At 39.6% G+C, this 25,188-nt stretch overlaps 1 long non-coding RNA gene across 10 annotated transcripts in view; it reads left to right on the forward strand.

Moving 5' to 3' along the window:
• Window positions 1-24,627, forward strand: part of LOC140471689 (uncharacterized) — a 61,907-nt gene extending 37,280 nt beyond the window's left edge. For 5 of the 10 annotated variants that reach the window (XR_011957189.1, XR_011957190.1, XR_011957194.1 and 2 more), the window contains 3 exons: window positions 18,100-18,169; window positions 20,038-20,098; window positions 20,371-24,627. This is a non-coding gene — a long non-coding RNA (uncharacterized lncRNA). The other 5 variants (XR_011957188.1, XR_011957186.1, XR_011957192.1 and 2 more) reach the window with 5 other exon arrangements.
• Window positions 24,628-25,188: the final 561 nt, after the last annotated feature.

Consider the following 25,188-nt stretch of genomic DNA (forward strand, 5'->3'; position numbering starts at 1 on the left):
TTGCTCCTCATAACTTTATAAAATTCAATAAAGCCACCTAAAGTGTCCAGTGCTGCAGGGAAATAGCCTCAGCCGATTCAGCCTCTCCCTATGGTTCACGTGTTCCAATACTTGCAACACCCTAGTAAAACCATTCTGAACTCTTGCAAGTTTCCCAACATCTTTCCTATAACAGGGAGACTGGAATTGAAAGCAGTCTGGGGATTCCAAAAGTGGCCGAGCCAATAAACCGTACAACCGAACCATGATCTCCCAACTCCTATACTCAATGCACTGCCCAATACCAACTAGCATACCGCACACCACCTTCACTGACCTGTCTACCTTCAACCACACTTTCAAGGAACTGTCAACCCACACTGCATGGTCTTTTTGTCTGTCAACACTTCCCAGGAACTTGTCATTCAGAGGTTGAGTCCTATTCTGGTAACATCTTTCTGAAATCAGGGAGACCACAATTGAATGTAATATTCTAAAACTGGCCTCCCCAATGCCCTACTCAGCCACAACGTGCCCTCCTAACCCCTATACTCAGTGACAGAATCCCTACAGTGTGGAAGCAGGCCTTTCGGCCCATGGGACCATACCAACCATCGGAACAGCATTCCACCCTAACTCTGTACCCTACCATTACCCAAAGTTCATCCAGCTAACCTGCGTGTCTTTGGATTGTGGGAGGAAATTAAGAGCACCCAGAGGAAGCCCACGCAGACACACAGGGAGAATGTGCAAACACCGCACAGACAGTGGAATCGAACCAGAGTCCATTTATTGGTCAGCGCATTCCATTCAATGTTAGTGTCCCAAATGCCATGTTCAGCACCTGATCTCTCTGAAACTCTACTTTCCAAGAACTAAGCAGTTGTTCTGAGCTCTTCGGAGGGAATTAAGGTCAGGATGAGAAAACAGGAACTGGGTTGAGTTTTAGATCTACAAAATGACTCTCCATCTTTCCACTCTGTTTCTCCCCCTCCCCCCACTCTGTCTGTTCCCCACGCTCTGTCTCCCCACCCCCCAACAGTCTGTTCTCTTTCTCCCCCCTGTCTGTCTGTCTCTCCCCCTACCTCTGTTGGTCTCTGCCCCCCCCCCCTTCCCCCTGTCTGTTCCCCTCCTCTCTAAACCCACTTTCTGTCCCCATCTGTCTCTGTGCCACCCCTTTCTATCCCCCCCCTCTCTTTCCCCACCCATTTCTGACCCACCCTTCTCGATCCAACCACCCTCTGTCTGCCGACCCTCCTTCCCAGTCCCCTAGTTCTGTACTCCCCCACTGCAGGGCAAATATCTTGTCTATTTACCCTATCCATGCCCAGCCTGATTTTAAAAACCTCTTTAGGTCACCATTCAGCCTCTGACGCTCCTGGGAAAACAGCCTATCCAACCCTGGCAACATGCTATAATTCTTTTCTGACCTCTTTAAAGTTTAAGAACATCCACCTGATAGGAAGGAGAACAGAATTAAATGGAATATTGATTCGGCAACTTTTGCAATGTCCTCTACAGTCACAATATGTCATCCTAACCCCTATACTCAATGCTCTGACTGATAAAGACAGGCAGACCAACTGCCGCCTTCACTATCCTATCGACTTGCTACTCTACTGTCAAGGAACTATGAACCTGCACTCCAAGGACTCTTTGTTTAGCAGCACTCCCCAGGAACTTACTATTAACTGTATAAGTCCTGCTAAAGTTTGCTTTTCCAAAATGCAGCAGCTCGCATTTTTCTAAACTGAACTCCTCAGCCCATTCACCCATCTGATCCAGATCCTCTTGTACTCTGAGGTAATCTTTTTCCCTGCTACTACATCTCCCATTTTGGTGTCATCTGCAAACTTACTTACAATACCTCTTATGTTCACATCCAAATCATGGATATAAATGGCGAAAAGTAGTGGATCCAGCCCCGATCCTTGTGAGACTCCACTGGTCACAGGCCTCCAGCCTGAAAAGCCCCCTCTGCCTTCTACCTTCGGGCCAGTTCTGTACTCCATGTGATCTAACCTTGCTGAGCAGCCTCCCATGAGGAACCTTGTCAAACACGTTACTGAAGTCCATGTAGATCATGTCCATGCTCTGACCTCAGCAATCCTCTTTGTTACTTCTTCAAAAAAACTGAGTCAAATTCATGAGATATGATTTCCCATGCACAAAGCTGTTATTGGTATCCAGGATTTAACTCTGTACATTGGGGTCTGCGTTGCCCAGTTATAGGTGTTAATATTCTGGATGAAGTTCAAGGACGCCAGCATTTTCTCAGTGAGTCTGTATTGAGTCTTGTTCATGTCACCAACACAGGGGAGTTCCTTTTGAAAGGCAGTCCCTGTATCCCTTGCCCACCAGGAAATAGTGTACGTGTCCTTACCTCTGGATCAGGAGGATCAGGCTCAGAGTTGAGTAACAGCATCTTTGAAGAGGCTGATTAGTAAACCTGCCCAAGCCACCAGGCCATACTGTCTCCCAGCTGTCCCTGCCTGAGACTCCAAACAGACCCTTCCTGTAGTTTCTCTCCTGTCAGACTCTCCCATTGCTCAGTTTGTCCAGGATCCCCTCCTGCTGCTGCACTGCTCCTGTCCCTCACTGACCTGTCCATCCCCCAGTGTTCACCACATTCATTCATTGTTTACAATCTCGTTGTCCCAGTCCTCCAGCCCCGCCCCCTCCACCCTATAGAGACAGCTCAGTGGTTGGCACTGCTGCCTCACAGCACCAGGTACCCGGGTTCGATTCCGGCCACGGGCGACTGTCTGTGTGGGGTTTGTGCATCCTCCCACAATCTAAAGATGTGCAGGGCAGGTGAATTGGCCATTCGAAATTGCCCATAGTATTGATTAAATTAGTTAGGGGGCATAGGTCTGTGTAAGTTACTGTTTGCAGGGTCGGTATAGACTTGTTTGGCCGAAGGGCCTGTTTCCATACTGTAGGGATTCTGATATATTGGGCAGCAGCTGCTGTCAATCACCTGGACTCCTGTATGATCGGGAGCTCGTGCTGTAGGAGGGGAGACAAGTGCATGGGTGCAGTGCTGGCAATTGTGGGAGTATGTGCAGTATAGGTCAGTGCCTGGGAAGGAGGCTGTGGGTGTGAGGGATTAATCTATCATTAGCAGCTTCATCCCTCTAGGAGCAGGACCCAGGGGAATGGCCCCTCTCTTGCTACCCTGACATGTGATCAGACTATCAGTGGAGCAGCGTTTTGCAGAAAGTTATTAGAACTCTTTTGTGAAGATTCAGGGTTGTTATGGAAAGGGACAAGGATGGGCCTGCAATTAGAATTCTAATTTGGCTCATTTTAGTAAGATGGGTCTTGGCCAGAGTGTGCAGGAAGCTGTGTATGCAGGATGGTTCTCATCAGGAGCTAGGAAACTGGATTCGAAGAGAGAGTGTGTGAGAACTGGGTGTGAAGGAAAGGAGTGGGGGGATTGGTTTGGATTTCAGTTCACAGAAGAGAGAAATTGTGAGACTGAGGTTTAAAGCTTTGGGGGAAACAAGAAAACTACAGTTTAATACTACAATTGTCTTATGAATTTCCATCCTGTATTAACAGTGGTAACTTGTGTGCTCTGTTGTATGGTACTGAAAGGGTGGATTTGCGGATGAGAAATACAAATTGAACTTCATGGTCAAATCTGATAGTTACTTGATCCGTGCCGATCTGAATATCATTGGCCTTTTCATCTGGATGGAAGGGTGTGCATTCTGTCCGTGGGCAAATATTTCAAATCTCAATGTGACTGGAAAAGTACTGAGACACAGCCAAGTCCATGTCAGCGTGGTGAGTGTGGAGAGAGAGTTCATTTGTTTTTGAAAGTCTGAAAAATCATGGCACATTTCCCAGGAACAATGAAGCCACAACTTTGCTTTGTAAAAGGACAAGTCTTTAATTAACCATGCAACCAGAAAGACACAAGGATACCTGCACCATGGGGAACACTATGAAAACGGGATTGTTGTAAAGGGGTTCATTCTCGATCATGGATTGTAATCCATTGGCATTGTCCCGTCGGTTCCAGCCCCGCAGGGAAACACTGGAAATATGATGGATGTAATGGAGGTTTCAGTTATTAAACTGTAAAAAGTGCAGAACAATTTACAAGGATGTTACCAGGGCTCAGGGGTCTGAGTTATAGGGAGAGGTTGGACAAGGGAGGATTTTATGTTTGGAGCAGAGGAAACTGAGGGGATTCTTTTCTAGAAGTGTATAAGACCATGAGAGGCATAGATAAGGTGAATGCACTCAGTCTTTTTCCCAGGAACTCAAGGATTGGACGGCTTGATTGGATCAGTTGAAGGTTAGAGGAGAAAGAATAAAAGGGAAGCTGAGGGGCAACTGTTTTACACAGAGGGTGGTATGTATATGGAATGAGCTGCCAGTGGAAATGGTTCAGGCAGGAACACTCACAACAGGTAAAAGACATTTGGACAAATACATGGATAGGAAAGGGTCAGAAGCAAATGGGCCAAGTGCAGGGAAATGGAGTTAGCGTGGATGGACTTTCTGGTCGGCATGGGCCAAAGGGCCTGTCTCTGCTGTCAGACTCTATGACTCTAAGTGCATTTGCTATTTCTCCCACTAACTCTGTTGGTATCCTGGGATGTATCCCATCAGGGCAATGAGACTTGTCTACCTTTAGCTACATTAGCATATCCAGTTCTAACTCTTTCACGATAGTGGTTATTATCTAGGTCCTCACCTTCCTCAGTCTCCTTATCAATTACTGGCATGTTCTTCGTATCCTCCACTGTGAAGACTGACTGCTGTGTGCTCATATTCCTGAACCCTGCTGGATAGGAATAACTAGGCACAGAACTCAGAGAGGTCTTCTTTGAGACTTTATTGATGAGACATGGCAGTTACATGTACAGTGTACATACAAAACGCCTTCAGGCAGCATCAAGTAACTCCCCACCTGTCCAATGTACAGCTCCCACTCTTATACCTTTGTGGTTTGGGACTTTGAATAGAGACTGTCTCTCAGTATTATCTCCATGGCAACGGCAGTTAGAAAGTCTAGTTCAGTTCAGCACTTTGTGGTTAAACCACACACCCCTCCCCCACGCCCCTGTGGCTCCCTCAAGTATGTGATAGGCGCTTCAGTTTCAGTGGGGCTGTCTGTCAGGATTCTGATGTGGAGGAGCCGGTGGACAAAGTTTAAAAACCACACAACACCAGGTTATAGTCCAACAGGTTTATTTGGAAGTACAAGCTTTTGGAGTGTGCTGTGATTTTTAACTTGCTTAGGATTATCTCTATGGTAACAGTTAAGTGCTTCAACAATTAGAGGCCATATGTTCCCCAAACATCATGTTCCCCTCTAGCAGTATAAACTGTTATTCCAGCCCTGGGGATAGCTATTAATCACTTTTCTCCCCCAATCCCATCTCGCTTTCTGTTGATCTTTAAAGTTTTTCTAATCTCCATGGTCATTGCCAATCTGTATGCATTCTATTTCAGTTTGATAGACTCCCTTATTTCCTGAGCCACCCATGGCAGATTATTCCTTTTTTCCTAAAGTCCTTCCTTTTCCCTGATATATACTTTTGCTGAGCACTTCAAAAAATTTCTTTGATATTCCCGCACTGTCCGTCAACTTTCCCACCATAAAGTCTTTGTTTCCAGTCTACATTAGCCAACTCCTGCCTCATCCTATTGTCGTCTCCTTTTGTTTAAGCACTGGATCTTGGGATTGGATTTAATCTTCCAACTTTTCATCTTTGTTCTAAATTCAACCAGACTTATCAGAATTCTTTTATCAGATTACGTGGTGAGGCGATGTTTCCTGGGTGTTTTGGTTTTCATTGTCAGTGACCTTGGCTTTGTAATAAAGTACAGGATGGATATTCACACTGCGAATGTACGACGCAATCTAAAACCATAAATCACTGTCTCCCCTCAGTTTAAAATTGCAAAATCATTATCTCCTACACGCTTCCTCACTATCTAAGATTGGAATGCTAATCCACCTGACTATCTGTCATTTTCCGAAAATCTCCTTTGGTGAAGGTGGTGATTTTTGGATTCAGCTTTCCAGTTATTACCGCCTCTCCAAGAACACCCTGCTTTATCCTCAATCATAGAATAGCCTTTATCCACAATCATAGAATAGAATCTCAACAGTGTGGCAGGAGAGCATTGGCCCATCAAACCCCACCAACCATCCAAAGAGCATCCCACCCGGAGCACTCCATCCTTTTAACACTGCATTTCCCATGGCTGATCCACTGAATCTGCACAATCATGGAGACTGTGGACAAGTCCACACGACCCGCCGAAGCGCAACCCACCCATACCCCTACATTTACCCCTTACCTAACACTACGGGCACACACAGAAACACAAAAGGTAGCATGTGTACCTGAGATGAATGAACCTGGACTTAGGAAAATGTGACAACAATCACAACTAGTTAGAATTACAGAATCCCTTAGGCGCACAAAGAGACTATTCGGTCCATCGAGTCTGCAATGACCTGCTGTCCCACCCTACCTCCATAACCCCACATTTAGCATGGCTAACACAACCCACCTTACCTACACACTACAGGCCATGTTAGCACAGCCAATCCATCAAACCTGCACATCTGTGGGAGGGTCACATATTATGTCTAAGTGCTCAGGATTGTGGATGAAGGCTCACAAATACTTGACTCTGACGCAAATCCTCTTTTATTTACAAAATAAAATCTGGGGAAATTGCAGCCAGACAGATTTCCAATTATCTCATGAGGAAGAGAATTCACAACTTGTGCCCCTGACCCAGGATGCGCAGTGAAGTCACAGAGGTCTGGGAACCATCAGAAATGTAACAAGTTGTGTGCAAGGTGGGGGTGAGACAAGGACAAAAAGACAGTCTGTCACACGGGGGAAGGCAGGAGAAATTAAATTGCAGAAATGGTAGTCCCTCAAGGCCATGGGGAATGGATTTAGGGCTGGGAAAGAAACCAGGAAACAAGGTGAGCAGCTCTGAAAGAAATACATTGAAAAAACAGATTATAACAACATAGAGGGCAGAGTACACAGTCTGAAATTGCTGCTCTCATTGGTGAGTACATAACGCTGTAAAGCCTGGGTCATTCTATTACAGCCAACACATGCAGGATAGGCCAAGTGTCCTCGATCTGTGCTGAACTTTCTGATAAATTTATTCTGACATTTGGAATTCAGGTCGGATGATGTTCATAAATTCTCAAATTGGACTTGACTTTAATATTCTGGAGAAATGTTAAATCAATCACAATGATCCCATTCTGCAGACTTTAGTCCGCAGCCCTGCATGTTCCAGCATCTCAGTTACATCCATGTCCTTTTATTCTAATGTGATGCTGGTTACTGCCTCTGCCAGTCCATCAATGAGTTCCTGCTCCCCACCATCTCTGAGTGAAATGAATTCTCCTCTCCCCTTCTTTCTGGGAATTAGTTTCAATCTAAATCCTCCAGTTTCTGACCTCTCAGTTAATGAATAGCTCCTTCCTATCCACTCGATCTGGATTCCTCAGCATTTTATCACTTCAATTAAATCTCAGCTCATCCTCCTCGGAAATCATCCCCAGACTATCCAATCTCTCCGCAGAGCAGATATTTTCCAATTGTAGAAACATTCTGATCAATCTCCTCTGTACCCTCTCTGGTGTGATCACATCAACCCTGGAATAAGGGGATCAGAAATGTGGGCAGTACTTTAACCGCAGTCAATTTCAGGGTTACCCTTAATTCTGTTTGCTAAAAACTGCTCGTGTCCTCCCTTTGCTTTTCTTAACTCTCTCTTTAAATCCTTCCTAGCTGATCTGTAACTCTCTATTGCTTCATCTGTACCATTTTGCCTCATCAACACATAAGCCTCTTTCTTCTTTTTAACAAGAGATACAATTTCTGTAGTAAACCATGGTTTACAAACTCTGTGCCAGTTGGGTCACCCCACAGACATTGACTTTCCAAAGAGAACAATCCGAGATTTTCGAACCTCTCCCAATCCAGGCAACATCCTGGTAAACCTGTTTCCACCTTCCCAAAAGCCTTCACCTTCTTCCTATAATGTGGTGATCAAAACGGCACACAATCCCCGAAAGGTGGCCTGATCATAGTTTTATTATCACTCCCCTGACTAAAGAAGGCAAGCCTGCCATTCACCTCCTTCACCACTTTCAGGGATCTTTCAGCTTGCAACTGAAGATCCCTCTGTATATCAGTGTTGCTCAGGACCCTTCCGTTTATTGTACAAATTCCTCTTGCTTTGTGTCTTCCAAAATGCATCACCTCACACTTGTCTGAATTAAAATATATCTGCAATTTCCCCACAAAACTTTCTGACTCATCTCTTTCTTGCTGTATCCTTTGACATCATTCTTCACGATTCACAACTTCAACAGTTTGTGCCATCTACAAACTTGCTAATTAAAACGTTTACATTTTCAAACTTTTCATTTATATATATTACAAGCAACAGATGTCCCAGCTCTGACCCTTGTGGAACAGAGGCACTGGTCACAGACCTCCAGCCAGCAACATACCCCTACACAACTGTTACTGGAAGAAATATCAAAGAGGAGCCTTGAGTTCTGTGCTGAGCACCACGACCAATGTTTATTCAGAGCTCCTTACTAATACAGGATGGGAAAGGTCCCTCTCTGGCTCCCCCAGATAAGTCCAGCATTTTGATGTGTTTACTTCATACGATCCCCCTGACCTGAACTCCAGAGTTTGGAATGTCAGCTCGGATATTTCCATGTTTCCTTTCCCAGTCTCTGATTCTCTCAGCTCATGCGGCTGCTTTGCCAGTTCTTTTACAAATGGTTTAACCCTATCCTTGTCATTGCACATCTCCAGCCCTCCCACTACCACACATCTCCGGCCCTCCCACTACCATACCCTGTGGTATCTGCATAGTCCATCCAGTCACTAATTCAAAGGGGGACTGTCCCGTCCCCTTTGCTGGGGTTGTCCTCAGTTTTATTAGGCTGCTAAATAGTACTCTAACCCATCGCTGTCCTGTCTCTGAGAGAGCCTTAGTCAGACTAGCTTTCAGTGTCTGCGTCATTCCTTCTACTGTCCCAGAGCTCTGGGGGTGGTATGGGGGATGGGATTTCTGTTCAGTACCAAACAGGGCACATAGCTAAAGAGCTATGTTCCCTGTAACATTTGTCCCTTGGTCAGAATCTGCAGGGGAATGCTTCCACCCATTGAGTAAACCTATTTACTAAAACCCAGCAGGACTTCCTTCCCTGGGATTGGGTGTGTGTGTAAAATCCATCTGTAATTGTTCCCATGGGCCCCTGGGTCCCTGCTGCTGCCTCCATTTTATTGCTTTCCCTGGCTCACACTGTGAACAGACTACACACCTTCGACAAAACCTTGCTGTATTTCTCCCTGTTCCAGGCAAGGATTGTAGTGGATCATCTGATATTGCATTTTATCCTCCCCAATATGGGCCAGCCCATGATATGTTTTTAATAATGTTTGTCTTATACAGTGTAGTGGCACTGCTGGATCATCCAGACTCTGACGTGTCCTATTACTGCCCCACCCTTTTCCCATTCCTGTTTCTGCTGTTGTGGGACTGTTTCTGGGAATATCTTTAAACCTTCCTCTCTCACTTCTGTAGCTACGGCCATTGCCATCTCCTCAAATGTCTGCACTATTTCAGTCAGTATTTCACATATAAGATTATTAAAGGATTGGACACTCTGGAGGCAGGAAGCAAGTTTCTGCTGATGGGTGAGTCCTGAACCAGAGGACAAATTTTAAAAATAAGGGGTAGGCCACTTAGAACAGAGTTGAGGAGAAACTTCTTCACCCAGAGATGGTGGGTATATGGAATGCTCTGCCCCAGAAGGCTGTGGAGGCCAAGTCTCTGGGTACTTTCAAGAAAGAATTGGATAGAGTGATTAAGGAGAGTGGAATCAAGGGTTATGGGGATAAGGCAGGAGCAGGATACTAATTGAGGATGATCAGCCATCATCATAATGAATGGTGGTGCTGTCTCGAAGGGCAGAAGGGCCTACTCCTGCACCTATTGTCTATTGTCTATTCACCTGCCTTATCCACAAACTTACTGCCCCATTGGTGTGGGGTTTTGACTACCTTGTGAGCTCTAATTCTCATTATTGCTGCTTCACTGGGAAAGTTAGCTGCTTCCACTAACTCTCTGACCTGTCCTTCATGCTCTACGTGCCCACAGACAGGGTGATTTACCCTCACCGAGCCCAGGCTATCACTTGGTCATGAACTATACCAAAGGCATGCTGTCTCTCTGTGTATATGCTGACTGCCTGACACCTGGCTAATGTCCGCGCTTCTGTCAGGGCTCGTGATGGTTCTGCCATTTCTGGGTAATTCTCCAAAAAAGTCCTCCAATAATTAAACAATCCTAAAGTTTGCCTTATCCCCTTCACAGTGTGCGGGTGGATAGTTTTGAAATCATGGTCTTTCGTTTCACTGGGATTGTCCCCCTCCGTTCCTGATTTGATCTTCCTGATGTGATGTCCCAGGTACATCTCTCCCTACCTTCCCACGCTCTGTGGGTTAATTTTAAGCCCGGCCTGCCTGACCTGACCCAATACTCTATGTAATATCCGGATATGTTCTTTCTCACCAACTGAGGCAATGAGGTGTTGGTAAGATTAAATCGATGCACTCCATCAGCCATATATCGGTGGGATATACTGGAATATTATGAGGTCCCTGAGGTAACTGGATCCAGGTCTACTGCTTTCCTCAGACAGTAAATACTAGCTTATTCTGACCGTTCTAGGTCCACAGTAACCCATTCACAATATCAAGGGCTGAGACTGTATCCTGTTGCAATTTTAATCCATTAAATAAAGTGGTGTGGTTCAGTACTGTAGGATACTCTTTAGTGGCAGATTTACTGAGGGAGGTCTAATCAATAGTGAGGTGGGATGAGCTGTCCGGCTTCTGTGAGTTAGTCTGGGATACTGTTGGTCTGACTATTCCCTGCTTCTCTCAATCTGTTACTGTCACAATTATTGCCTTCTCAGCCCCAGCTTTAATGGGATCCAGTTTGGGTGGGGAGTGAGAGGGCCCTCGATCTTTACAGGATCTACAGATAATAACCCACATTCCTGTTTGAGTTACCCGCCCTGCTGTTTGGGTCCTAGCTATAACTCCCCAGATTCTGTGACTGTTCCAGTCTCCCTGCAAGGTAACTACTCTGGAGATGTCGCCTCTCCTTTGCTTCCTGTCCTGGGCCTGGCCAGATTGTACCCATATTAGAGTTTGTGCCTCTACATCAATAGTTGCTCTGAACTGTTCTAAAATGGCAACTTCCAGAATGGTCCCTTCCTCAGTTTCACACTCCCATATCTGAATATATTTTGCCATATCGATGATCTGCATTGGGACAGATTTATTTCATCCAGCTTCCTTGATTCCCTCTCCAACTGCTCTCATTTTAGTAATTGAGGGGTGAGGGGCAAATCCGTTTCAGTAACTGATATAGATGCTCCTTTTATTAATATTTGTTCTGCTGGTTCCCAAACACAGCGTCAATGAATATTCATGTGCCTACGTGAACACAGGCACACACACAATGTGAACATCTATCTCCCTCTCTCTGCCTACGTTCCTTGTCTATGTGCCCTTTCCTGCTTCCCTTGTAACATTGTGGGTCTGGTTACCCTCCCTGTACTGCAGTACCCTCCCTGTACTGTACTACCCTCCCTGTGTTTCTGAGTTTGTCTCAGCTCTCATGGCCCAATTCAGAATGTGATCAGAATGATCTCCCACTGGCAGTCCCACGTTTATAATTACAGTTAAATAGGGTCCCATGTCATCTGTTAAATACATCAAACCTATTTCATCATCACAGGTTGGGGTTTGGTAATCCCCCGTGGTCCTTACACACCTCAGGCTTCCTCTCTGTATGAGCCTCGATAATACCCTTGGTTCCCTGAGACACCAAGGTTATTTTAGCCCATTCAGTCTGTCCCCTCCCCAGTGTATCCCTGTAATATCTGTGAATGCCTGGAGGCACTCATCGGCTGTGCACTGGGGGGGGCTCAAACCCTCACCCACTCATTGCAGAGACAGGTTCTGCTGTACACGTCCGGGCATCTTGGCATAAAGGATTTTGGCCTAACACCATCATCGGTGAGACTGTACCTCAACTAATTCATCCATATTGTCCCAATAAGGCCCGTTATTACCATTTCTCTATCAGGCTGGGTGTTAACACACCAACATCTGTTATTCAGCAGGTGAACGGTTCATGTTTGGTTTCTGTCAGTTCCCTTTGTTGCTCCCTACTGTCTGTCCAAGTTGACCTTTGATGCCCAGTGGTGCCACAGACACGGCCTTCTGGACCTTATAGGGCGGTGGGTCATCCCACCCATTGTCGTCCCTCTGTCCATACGTGGATGCTTTGTCATCTAACCCGTTCCAGTCAGTGTCACCATCCTCACTGCCTTCTGAGGACAGCGGGGCACTCGGTACCTCCCCCACTGTAACTACCACCTGGCCCTTTGGCTTTAAGGCCTCACGTCAGAGAGCCACCACCTTCACTTGTTCCTGTTTCCCATAATAATTCAACACATCCTGTCATTCCTGGAATAACACAGAGCAAAATGTGAATTTGGTTTTACTTGAAATATTAATAATTTGACATTCACTTTACATATCTTTAAAGGTGAAAATTCTACTCTGATTATTTAAGTGAATTTAACATGATCATACAGTGAAAATAACCCTCATAATCAACGATAATGAATGAACTGAATAATATGTGATTATTTGTACAAGTTCTTGCATTGAAAATTCAATTTTATTTAATGTTTGACACCCATTACACCATGGGCATTGTTATTAGGGAATAAAGTAATGGAAGGATATCAGAGAAAATAAATAGACTTGAATTTTAGCTTCACTGGAATAATGAACCAAAACAATATTTGGAAATATGGGTAAACTACATAACAAAGTTTCCAGTGTCATTATTGACGTGAAAACTATTTTAGTTTGCTAGTTGTTTTGCACTAAGAATAATTGGAACTGAATTGTGATTATGAATTGACCATTTAAAATATATTTTAAAGAGAATAGTCATATATATTTTTTGGAGGAAATTAGGAAAGTAAATAAATATGTATACATTGGTATTAATAGTTTTAAAATGTTTAGAAGTTGACTGGGATTATTTGATTGAGAGAGGCTGCATGATTATTAAGACTAATTCACCTTTTTCATTGCATTGTTGGTTTCACTAGAATCTGTTGTGGTCTAAGCTCTTGTTGTGTGCAATGGACTGTCACTCATAGCTTAATTAACCTGCGAGTCCCTGATCAGGTTTCCTTTGTCTGTAAGACAGTCTGTAAGTTTGGGGCACACCTGCTTTTCTGAGGGGAAACAGAGATTCTTTTCAAAGGAAATAAGTGGCAGTTCTCACTGAGAATGTTTTCTACCACACACCATAAACAGGGAAGGGTTTTTCTGAAGAATTTCATTGTCTATCTATAAACTGATGGTACCTGTGTTTGTCAGTTTGTGGAGGATTCAGCACATTTGTTCTGAGCTGTTTTTATACAAGCAGTTGGCTCATTCTGTCTTTGCCAAAAATGTTGTTTACTTTCCCCTTTTACTGTGATTCTGCAGGTTAGAATATTCTGAGAGTCAATAATGTCCAATAACTGAACATTGAATGATTTTGACTCTAACAGAGCAGTGGCCTTGTTTTCAGCTCATTATTCACTTTCCATTTCCTGGTTGTGTTGAATGTTACAGAAACAGGCTCTGAGCAATGTTTCCATTCACTTGTGTTGGAGTCACTGTCAGCCACGTGGTCAGTCAGTTTCAGGCTGATGGATCAGTTTCTCTGTCCTATTAGATGGTGGTCACTTGCTCAGTTTCCGATGGCTCACCTGAGCGTCAGTCCATCAGCTGCTGAAACCCTGCATCCAGCATTTGTTCCCTCTCACAGTGACTACTCCAATACAGTCCCAGCTTGTCTCCCACATTCACCTCCATATACTCATGATCACCTCAGATTCTACTGTCTGTGTCCTTTCAGCAAGTTGTGTAAGACACCGACTTCAGTTTTAACCTGATCTATATTATGTTCAGAAAGATCATTTCAAAATGTGGTTCACTGCTTCTTCAGGACCTTCCTGAAGAAGGGCTTATGCCCGAAACGTCAATTCACCTGGTCCTTTGATACTGCCTGACCTGTGCTTTTCCAGCAACACATTTTCAGTTGTAATTGTAGTAACCAGTTAATTACAAGTTACTGACAAAATATTTTAAGAGAAGCTGCTATTGGTGGTGGAAATGCTGCTGGTTGGTATAAAAGAGGGCTTGGGTGAATACTGTACTCAGTTTTGATGAGAAAGTTGAGCAATGTAAGATTCTTTTATCTTTGTTAATAAGAAGAGGCAGAGATTGTAGCTAGGACATCCACAAACATCTACCCTCACCACCACTGATGTTCAGTAGCAGCAGTGCCAATCAAGCGGGCTGCTTTATTCCGATGGTATCAAGTTTCTTGAGTGTTGTTAGGGCTGCACTCATCCAGGCAAGTGGGAGTATTCCATCACACTCCTGACTTGTGCCTAGTAGCGTTTGGACAGGATTTCAGGAGCCAGGAGTTGAATTACTCTTGTAGCCACTGTGTTTATGTGGTGAGACCAATTCCGTTCCTGATCAATGATTATTCACAGGATAATGTTGATAGTGGGTGTTCAGTCATGGTAACACCATCGAATGTCAAGGGATGGTGGTTAGGTTATGTCTTATATGTGATAGCCTGCATTTGTGTGGCATGTATGTTACTTGCCTCCTGTAAGCCCAAGCCTGGATATTGTCCAGATCTTGTTGTACTTGGACTTGGACTGCTTCAGTACCTGAGAAGTAAATTATTTATTAACACTAAATAGTCACGAGATTATGCAAATTCCTTTTTCTATCAAATGTCACGGACTGTATCTTATGGTCACTCTCCTATTCACTTTCATTATCTTTTTATTTTCTTCTTAATTCAGACACAAATGTTTGAACATCGATCAGTATAAAATTACATAAATTAAAATCACATAGCATGTTTCGACAAGTAAACTAATTGAATGAAATACATTACTTCTGTATTGTCTGCATTTTGACAAAAAATAATTCTCTTCAATAACTATTGAATGGCTCATTTATTGTCCTCAATCCATCAATCTAAGTATTATATTTCAGTCTTCAGTTTACCGATCTTAATGTACGTCTAATCAACATCAGAGCAAAGTGATTTTAAAATATTGAGTCAATTTATTTGTTCAGAATACAACATTTATTAGGAATTCACTATCCTTATAATAATTGCAGAATAATTTGTTTGTCTTTCTAATGTGTTTCGTCAGATCCATATATTATTTTAATCCATATTTTAATTTAATCCATTGAAACAATGCGATTGTTTTCAGGTTAACTATCCCACAATGGAACCAATCATTTTGCATGCAAAACGCTTTGTAAACTGACTTTTGCTGTTTTGAATAATCACAGTAATCTCAGCCTTATGAATTCAGAAAACTGGAACGACTTTTCACTGCAATAATTCCTGTTCATGTCTGCACATTGCACAGTCATGTAGCAAAATTAAATTTCTCCTTCTTACAAGTGTACTGATAGATTTTCGAAAATCTAAGTGTTGCTCTATCTAATTATTGTTCAGTTCAGTAGGGGGTATAAATGTGTAATAATGGCTCAGTACATGAAGTAATGTGAAGATATTGCAATGTACAAACTCACAATGATTGTGAATATCAATTTTTATTTTAACCATGGAAACACAGTTGAATTGATTAAATTATATTTCACTTCAATGCTCACATTCATTGTATTTCTAATCACAATAAGAGCAAACTATTTCATGTGACAAAATTATTTAAAATTCATCTCACTTTTTTATGGATACAAAATAGAATTAACACCCGTTTGTTCTTTCCTTGACCAATCACAGTGAAGTTTGAATTGTAGAATGCTAGACTGATACAGCACGGAAACAGGCCATTCAGCCTAACTTGGCATTCCGGCCAAGTTTCCTAAACTAAACTAGTCCCATTTCCCTGTGTTTCTCCCATACCCCTTTGGACGTTTTCTATCCAATAAACTGTCCAAAAGTCTTTTAGATGTTGTAATTGTACCAGCCACTGCCCTTCCTCTCACAGCTCATCCCAATATGTGAAAAACAGTGTGGAAAAGTTGCCCCTCAGACCCCTTTTAAATCTTTCCTCCTCACCTTAAAGATTCTACGGTGTAAATAATTTTTAAGACTGCAAAGTTATTAAAAGTTGAGAGGTATTTAGAAGCAGCATAATACTTTATTCATACTTTATCGGTGTTCAAACATTTGTGTCTGAATTAAGAAGAAAATAAAAAGATAATGAAAGTGAATATGAGAGTGACCACAAGATACAGTCCATGACATTTGATAGAAAAAGGAATTTGCATAATCTCGTGACTATTTAGTGTTAATAAATAATTTACTTCTCAGGTACTAAAGCAGTCCAAGCCCAATTCATACTTTAATCAGTGATGTGAAGCAAATAAATTCAAGATGTTGTGATCATTATAATGAACAACAGTTACAAGTTGAGACAATGTTGGTTGAAAAGCAATTCAGTCGACACTTAGATATTTTCTAATCAACTCTGAGGTGTTTTGACACATCTCTGTTGAAGGTGGGAATTGAACCCATGGCTCCTGGTCTACTAGTACACACATTACCATAATATTCCCATGCAGGAAGGGCAGGACTATAATCACATACTTACTGTGTTTATTCACAGGGAAAACTGCTCAGATATTTATTGTTATAATTGGACTAGGATTGTATTAGACAGTTCCATTGTGTAATGGATAAAAAGAATTAGTAATTTCTAATAATGATGGAACGAAGCAACAATGGTCTTAAATAAACATAAATCTCATGATAATCAAGTAAGTCAATTTGTTTGAAGCAGTTATTCATGTGCATAAGTTAAAATTAACCTGCTTTTTAATGCACATGAATTGGAAATAAAGCATTAGTCATTCAATGTGACTACTCAGCGATGGACAACTTCCCTCATTTTCAAAAAAATGTGATTTCTAAGAATTCAAGATTTATTGTAAAAGCATAGAACAAACATTTGTTAATTCTGGTTTATTTACACAAGGAACACGTGTAATTTAAATAATGCTTAACATGAAAAATACTTAGCTCTTATTGTAATATTCAGAACTGTAACAATGTTAGAATTGAAGTGAAATACAATCAATACAAGATTGTAAACAAAACTGTGGATGCTGGAAATCACAAACAAACTCAGTAATTGCTGGAAAATAACTCAGCAGGTCTGGCAGCATCTGTGGAGAGAGTTGGGCCCAGTGACCTTTCTTCAGACTGCACTTTTTCTTACAACCAATTCAATCCAGCTAAGATTCCACACTTAAAATTATTTTTGCTAAGATTAAGAGATTGTAGAGTGCAATATTGTTTGTATCAGTTGATGTACTGAGACATAGTTCCACATATACAGCTGGAGATATTGGATTTCAACAATGATTACCGGTTAGATTTTGGTAATAATTAGTTTTAAAATGGCTGATAACAAATTTAAGAATGATGAGAAAACCCCTATTGCAATGTAATTGTGCAATATGTTGGAAAAAAATTAAATATTTATGTGAAAAATAGTTAGCAATTTCTTAATTGATAAGACTGATTAATGATCCTTCCATTAATACGAGAATTCAAATAAAAGAGAATGAGAGAGTTAAAATGAGTGTTGGGTGAGAGAACTTTGGTTGATTGCAGGTGTGTTGACCTGAAAAGAATGTCAATGTTTCATTATGATACTGGCCTTAATAAATAATGGATTGAACGAAAATGTAAATCTCATGATGGTGTGATAATTGAAATGACAATTAAATAATATTTAATGTGAGAATGCAACACTTAAGATGATACAATATTTTCAAAGCAGTTTGTACTGGATAATGAATTAAAATATTGGGTTAATTTTTAAAAAAATCTCACTTTAGAAGATTATTCATCAGAATTATTCTGTCATTGAAAAAACCTCATTTCTTCAAGAATTCTGCATTTCCCTCATTTCCTGTCTTTTATCCACAGGGATCTGTACTGGAACCCTTCTGTTTGCGATGCAATTATATAGAAGTGACATGGATTAAAATCTAATTGGGTGAGTTAATAAGTTTGCAGATGATATAACGTTCAGTGCAGTTGGGGACAGTGTAGAGTGTTGTCAAATGCAGCAGGAAAAAGAGAAATTGCAGATATGGGCAGAGTAATTAAAGGTGAAGTTTAATCCATACAAGTGTGAGGTGTTTCACTTTGGAAGCTCAAATGTTAAAAAAAAAGTAGATAGTTAATGGCAGGACCCTAACAGCTTTATTATTCAAAGGGATCTTGACGTTCAAGACCATGGCTCCCTGAAAGTGACCATGCAAGTAATTAGGTGGTTAGGAAGGCAAATGGCATGCTTGCCTTTATTGGTCAGGGAACTGGTTACAAGAGTCAGGAAGTCATGTTGTAACATTTTAACACTTTGGTTAAGGCATACTTAAAGTATTGTATTCACTTTTGTTCGCCATGTTCCAGGAAGGGTATGGATGCTTTGGAGAGGGTACAGAGGGCATTTACCAGGATGCTGCCTGGATTTGGAGAGGCGAGAAAAATTCAGATTGCTTTTTTGTGAAGTGGCGGAGACTGGGGGAAGACTTGATGGAAGTCTGTACAATCATTAGATACGTAGATAGGGTTGACGGTCAGAAAGTTTTTCCCAGAGTTGAAGCGTCAAAAACTACGTGACATGTGTTTAAGGTTAGGAGGGAAAGTTCAAGGGGCATGTAAGGGGCAATTTGTTTTGTACACAGGGAGTGATTGCTGTCTGGAATGGACTTTCAGGGTTGGTGGTGGAAGCAGATACATTAAGGCTCTTTAATGTTCATTTCGATAATTTGGAAGGATATGAACCAAGGGTAGGCAGAAGGGATGAGTTTCTTTTGCATTATGTTCAGCACAACATTATGGGCCAAATGGCCCATTCCTGTGCTGTACAGATCTTTGAGAGAAAGCTAATGTCTATCTCATATGACATTTAATCTAATCAATATTTAGCCACTGGTGTCAGAAATAGGAAGGAAATAAGTAGATAACGAACTTGACTATAATCTAAAAATATAGTCAATTAAATTTACAGAGGTAATTTTTTTATATTTGTTCTGAATTATCAGATTAGCAACTTTGATGGAGATGTGTTTAAATTGTTTGCAGTTATTGATGTTCTGACCCAAAATTACCCTTGTTAAACTGAAGATTGGACCAGAAACCTGTTAGAAAACTTGAAAATATTCAGTAAGGTGCGATGCACATCATAATTTCTTACTGCCTATACTACAATAACAAAATCTTTCAGGTCTACACCAAAAAGCATTGATTTGCAGCCAATGCTCATTATAAATATCTGAATGCTACTCGTTTCAACAATCAAAGTAATCTCAGCCTCATTTATAAAGAGATATTTTAGACATTTCACTAATAATTACTGTTTATATTGACACATTGCTCGTTCAAACATTAATGAGATTTCTCATTAATATTCAGTTCAATGATAGCATATTAATAATTTAGTTATTAATATCTAATAATTGATCAATCCAGTAAGGGATATAACAGTGGAATTATGGCTCAGTACATTAACTGATGGAAAGATATTGTTGTGTTCACTCTCCCAATTATTGTGAATATCGATGTGTATTTTGATTTGATTTGATTTTTCTTCAACATGAAGTTTTATTGTATTTCTGATCACAGTAATAGTTAAATTTTTTAAAGCTAAAAAAATTCAAATTTGTGACTTTTTTGTCAACAAGAAAAAAGAATTTACATGCGTATGTTCTTTTCTTTATCAGAGTAAATTTTGAATTGTTGGAAGTTATACATATGTGAAAGGAAGGGGAGCTGCCTGCAGCTGAATAGTCACATTGAATGATTTTTTATTGCGATTACATCCTGCTGCTAATCATTCTAGTTATCTTTTCATTTCAGGAAAAACTGCTTTAAACATATTCCACAGTTGTATTTTGCATGAATTTACAATAAGCGCATGGTATGTGTATTTATCTTTCTTTCATTTCCATGATTTTAATTTTTAAGTAAGAGCATATGTGCTTAGTACCATATCACAGCAAACCCGTTTGGAAATATTGAATCACTTAATGTGTCAGTGTTCTAAAATAGATTACCAATTCATTGTTAGTCCAACAATCACACAGTAATTTAATTTAGGTTTTGTAACAAATATCGTGAGATTCACATTTCAATTTAAATCATTATTTCATAGTGCCAATTTTACTAAGAAAAAATTATCTTTTATTCCAGGTCAACACAACCACCAACCAAGCAATGATCCCTCATCCAACACTGACAGGAAATATCTGATATCTTCTCATTTGAATGTTCACAGAAATCATTGGATTCATATTCAGCCTTACAAATGAAGATACATCTGATTGTTTTCGACTCCAATTCTACATGTTGTGGATTGTAATATGACATTTCTAATCATTTTAAGTTTACAGTGACTAGTTTTAACACTAATTGTTACTTATATCTAATATGTAATCATTGATCAAATCAGTATAGTCGGCTTTAAGTGTGGAATTGAGTCTCAGTGACGTAAGCATATTGCATGGTACAGTTTCCTAATGGTAGCGAATGTTGATTTTTATTTTAATGCTGAAATCCTTATTGATTTGCTGCTGTAGGGAAGCCCTGAGCAGCCTGCCTTGGAATTAAAACACAAAATGGTGGAGGGGAGATAAATAAGACCAACAGTGTGTTTCAGTCTGAAGTTAAAAAAAGAACATTTTGTACAATCCTACTCCAAGTCCATAAGCATGCAATTCCAGACAGTCATATTCCAGATAGTGATAAGAGAATGCAGGCACACAGAAAAATGACCAACCCTGACTTTCATTAATGAAAGAATAATTGTCCCAGTGAATGAATAAACACCAACTGCAGGATAGAGCCCAGCTAACTTCCACAGCGGCTGTCAGGGAAACAGGCAGGGTTTGATTGTCAGAAATAGTTACTATTTTAAAATTGCTCAGAACATTTAAAACTTTTCTAATTACATATTCTTGAGAATTGTAAATAAGGCAAAGTGAGAGGCCCAAAGGACTGCAGAAATTAATTTTGTAATGTGAGGAAATAAAATGCACAGAGATCCCAAGGCCTGGAGATTATAGCACCTGTAAAACACCATGAACCAATAGGAAATTCGGGCTATCCATATTGATGTTCATCCAAGATTAGGTGTTCTACAGGATTGGGTGTCTGTATCATGATGGAACGACTGTAACCACATTGCATGTGGACATTGTAATACAGAAGGTGTGTAAAAATACTGCTTTTTACTGTACACATTAGTGTGTCATGGACCTCCCTTCCTAGATTGGCCTCGGGGGGATGATCCCTGCATTAACTGATTGCAGCATGAGTAAACATCTTCCACTTGCCTGAGTTCGGCCTATCTCCTCAGTCTTCATTCCCTGTCAGGGGAAATCACTCCTACAGCTATGGTGACATTTAAATTCAATACAAACACTTATTATCTGTGAAATTATTCCTTGCAGAGCGATATCATTTTCATGTTAATTTTTTAAATTTTTGTTTTCAAGAAAACAATGGAGGAACATCCATTTGTTATTTAGTTCAACTTATACTAAATTTTAAATTATTGACAGGACTACACATGGGGGTGGCGGGGGGAAGAACGATTCTTCAGCTCAAATGTCACATTAAGTGACAATTTCCATTTTTCAAATCATGTGACCTCCAAAATGATATTTATTTTAATTTCATTTTGAGGTAGTTTTATTTTCTTCCAACATTAGTTGTCAATGAACAATAATCACACAATTATTAGTTTTTTTTGCTACAAAATGACTCCCTGTACCAAATGTCATTGACTCGATGTTTAGTGCATAATAATACCCACTTTCCCATCCTCATTATTTTCTTCCTAGTTCTGACATTTATCTAAACATTTATCATGATAAAAGTTACATTAATAAAATAGACATGAACCAACCAAAAAAAAGTTGAACGATGTTCAATTGTTGCTGAGATTTTTTAATTATTAAAGCCACGTTTTATATTTTAATTTTCAGTTTATTTATCTTAATGAATAGACAATCGACATCAGAGCAAAGTGCATTCAAAATATTAAGTCAATTTATCTATCAGGATTTTAGAAACAATTATCAATTACAATAATTACGCAATACTTTAACTTAGGCTTTATAACAAGTACAATGTGCTTTTAATACCTTCCATATTTCTTAGTGTGAGTGCTACAACATTAAAACTTGTTTGATAAGGCCAATACGCCCACAAAAGACCAATAATTGCCATTGCAACATCATTTGTAAATATCTGACTTTTGCTCATTTGAAAGATCACAGTCTTCTCAGCCATTGAAATTCAGAGAACACCAGTTAATTTACACTGCAATATTTCTCTTCATTTCTGAACATTACTCAGTGGAATAGTAAGAGGAGATACCTCATTATTCTTAAATTCATTAATAAAATATTTCAAATCGATTTGTTGCCAAAACCTAACAATTGTTCAATTCGGTAAGGGGTGTACATGTGGAACTATGTTTTCATATAATAATTAATGCAAGGACATTGCAATGCACAATCATTCAATCATTCTGAATATTGCTTTTCATTTTAAACTTGGAAACACTTTTGAATTGATTTGATTAGAAATCACTTCAATGTTAACATTTATTGTGTTTTTAATCACAATAACAATTGAATATTTTTCACGTGCAAAATCATTGAAATCCCCATGAATTTTTTGAAGCACACAAAAAAGGGTTGGCATACAGGAAATGGTGACTTAGAAATCGTGTATTTTAGAAAGAATGAAAGTTGTCTTCAGCTGAATAGGCACATTGATTGACCAATTCATCATTTTGTTCCAATTTATATGTAGATCAAAAGCATTGTAATTTGCATTTCTGAAAATGTGGAACTTATGAACATATAGAATAATTATATTCATTTTTATTTATAATGCACAGTAATCACACAATTCTGTCAAGTTGTCGTTCCACAAGTGATCATAAAAATCATGTTAAATTAAGACATTTGTTAACTCCCATCATTATTGTAAATTACTACTGAATTTTCAGAAGATTGTACACAGTATCCAACCATTTAATTCCAATCCAATTATCGCAATAAACATCTGATTAGTTTTCAGCCCTGCCCAACCTGGTTGGGAATGTTATGAAGGAATCTTGTGCAACTCTGGTCGTGTATCTGTTACCAGACCAGAGTTGTCTGGTCGTGTCTCTGTTACCAGACCAATTTCAATTCCCACATTGCACAGAGCTGTGCCAGAGCAGCTCTGAATGTTGAGAAGAAAATATCTAAGAATCGAATGAATTGCCTTTCAATTCAACATGAGATATGTTTTCATTTGTTGTTCATTCCAATAATCACAGTATCTGCTATATATATTCTTCAGTCCGCTAATAACAGAATGTATCTAATTACACTCAATCAATATTCTTTGCAAAATATTTGATAATGTTGCATTCACAAAGATGAAATATGCAAAGTAAAGATAGAACTTGATGCTTCAAAGGTATAAATATGAGAAAAAAATTAAGTTATTCTTCAGTTAAATAAACAAATGCCACTTCCTACTATATATCAATTTTTAGTTATTGATCTGTTTATGAGTTGTCTGAAATTTGTTTTTAGTTTTCCATTCATCTATTTATATTGAATGTACGATTGAAATGTTCTGAAAATATCCGAGTGCATTCATTTGAAAATTGAATTTGCACGTTTCTCTCTAATCCAGTTTATTGCATGATGACTTAACAGTGTTTTGTTCAGCAAACCTCCTGAATTCCTAAAAATTGTCTAATCTTAAATAAGATCTTTCACACCCAGTTATCAGTCTGTTCCTAATTCATGTAAATATCTAAATTTATTGAAATCAATGTTCACACAAAACAGTGCACATAAAGCGACACAAAGATATTCATCATCAGCTGATTACTATTCAGTGGAATAACCTGAGTAAGTATCTTATTGTTCCTAGGACAAATGACAACAATAAACATTTATTTACTATTCTATGCAGTTAATGCAATTGAGGTGCTATATTTCAGCTCAGTCGTTAATGTTGATTTATATTGTTTAAACCAATAATTCTACTTTATCACAGATATTGACTATACTACAATAATGTTGTAAAGCAAATCTTTGTCAATCTAACAATCTTTAAGCTCCTTTTTTGTTGTGTGTGTACAAGAGACAATTCAAATTATAACCATTTTTATTACAAATTGAACAAATACTGCATTTTAAATTTGTGAACTTCCCACATTTTTGCAAAAGGGTTAGCCTTCACTGTATATGTCACATTTAAAAACCTGCTATTTCAAATCATGCGTGCTACAAAATGATTATTGTTTTCATTTCATTGTAAGAAAAGATCTGCTTTGACCGTGTTGATTTTTTTGTCATTTCTATTCCAACATTATTCATCATTGTCCAAAAATGACAATATTATTAAAATCGCATATATGCCACATATCATTGACGACATTGTTCAGTTTCAAGCTCACTTTCATGACTTACTAATTCTCTTCCTAATTCTGACACAAGTTTTTAAACATTGATCATAATATTGATCATATAAATTGATGTAACATATCTCTACAAGGAATCCAGTGTATGGAAATTCACAATTCTTGTATTACGTACATTTTTTACTTAAAAAAAGATTCTTGCTCAATAATCACTGAATGGCTCATTTTTCTTCAATCCATAAAGCTAGGTACAATGTTTTATACCTCAGTTTACTGATCTTAATAAATATCTAATCAACATCACAGCAAAGTGCTTTTGAAATATTGATTCATTTTAATTCTTCAAAAGACAGCAATCATTATCAAGGCATTGCCATTTATAAAAAATGTCTTTTGAACAAGTATAGTGAGATTCACATTTAGATTTAATTCATTATGTCTTAGTGCTAATAGTACAGTATGAAAATACCTTTATTTTTCAGGTCACCTACCCCTCAAAGGAACCAATGACTTCCCATCCAACTTCATTGCAAATATCTGATGTTTGCTCATTTGAAAGATCACGGTAATCT

The sequence above is a fragment of the Chiloscyllium punctatum genome, unplaced genomic scaffold, assembly GCF_047496795.1.
Source record: "Chiloscyllium punctatum isolate Juve2018m unplaced genomic scaffold, sChiPun1.3 scaffold_154, whole genome shotgun sequence".
Taxonomy (NCBI): Eukaryota; Metazoa; Chordata; class Chondrichthyes; order Orectolobiformes; family Hemiscylliidae; genus Chiloscyllium; species Chiloscyllium punctatum.